The sequence below is a fragment of the Miniopterus schreibersii genome, assembly GCF_964146895.1.
Source record: "Miniopterus schreibersii genome assembly, chromosome: 1".
NCBI lineage: Eukaryota > Metazoa > Chordata > Mammalia > Chiroptera > Miniopteridae > Miniopterus > Miniopterus schreibersii.
The window spans coordinates 169,030,088-169,031,527 of NC_138101.1; positions in this window are offsets into that span (position 1 = coordinate 169,030,088).

A 1,440-nucleotide genomic window follows, 5' to 3' on the forward strand; every position below is an offset into this window, starting at 1 on the left:
CTGCATGATCTTTGGCAGGTCACTTAACTTCTCTGCCTATTTCCTCCTTTGTAAATAATGGGCAAGATAATATCATAACTTCTTTGGGAAGTTGTCAGGGATTAAATCACTTAATCCATGTAAAGAGTTTAGAGCAGTGCTGGGCTTGTAATGAGTGCTCAACAACTGTTCCTTTACAAAAAGCAGCCCAGACAACCATGAGATACCAGGGAAGTACTGGTTGGTTGGTTGTCTTTTGTCTGGGCAGACTTAGTGCATCTGTGGGCCGATGGGAAGGAATGAGTTCAGAGGGAGAGACTGAGGCAGCAAGCAGGAGGGGTGAGGAGAACTGATGGAAAAAGGCATCCCTGGCGCAGTTAGCCTCCCTCTGAGACCGAAGAGAGGCAGGAGCTGAGTGAGGAAGCCCAGGGACAGAAGGGAAGCTGAGGAAAGGCACTGGCCCTGATTGCTCTTCTGTGAGTTGTAAGAGACCTGCTTCATCTACTGAGCTTGGCGAGTAGGTTCTATTCCTCCTTATAGCACTTCTTTTGTGATTTTTTCAAAAGTCATTCAAAAGATGATATATGTATAAAATACTAATTATCCTATAGTTTACAATAGCAGAACATTGGAGTCAACCTAGATGTCCCCCCCTTTTGGGACTGGTTATATACATTATGGGACTCAAGAGGATGCTACGTAGCTGTAACAAAGAATGAAGATCTCTTTACATGCTGACGTGGCATGAACACTGAGAGCTACTGCTGAGGGAGAGAAGCCAAGTGCCTAATGACGGCATAGCATACTACCATTTAAAACCACTGTAATAAGAAAGGGTGAAATCTGAAAGGGGATGTGTTTGTAGCTGCCTAAAGTATCCCTGGAATATACACAACATATTGATAACGTTGGTTCCCCTAAAGGGGGAGACATTCAGTGGCTGGAGGCCAGGGTACAGGGGGACTTATTATGTATATATCCTTTTGAACTATTTGAATTTAGAACATGAAAATTCACTATCTATGCAAAAGAATTAAGTTAAAAATATTTTAAAGCGTCCACAAATTGTTCCAGTTCTATTCTTGATGTTTGGTTTGGTTTCTTGGGGATCGCAGGTATAACAACAACAAGAACCATAACAAAATTATCGACCAAACCTGCTATTTATAGCTCCAAGTGCCTTCTAAGGAAAGTCGCTGCTCTGGAGACTGAGTCACCTTGTCCTGCTGAGCACCACGATCTTTTTGTTCATGTGCTTTTGGGAGGAGGCGCTCTAAACAAGCATAATTTCCCTGCACAAGAAAGAGGTTACTTAGGCGAGTTCCAGGCAGAAAACTTGAGAAGGAAATTTGGGACGGGAGAGGTTAAGATGGGGGTGCGGATGGAGCCTGTGGGAGACCGGAGGCCGGGCCAGCCAGGCGGCCGAGCTGCTTTACCCTGTCTTTCTCTCGGGCGGGATGT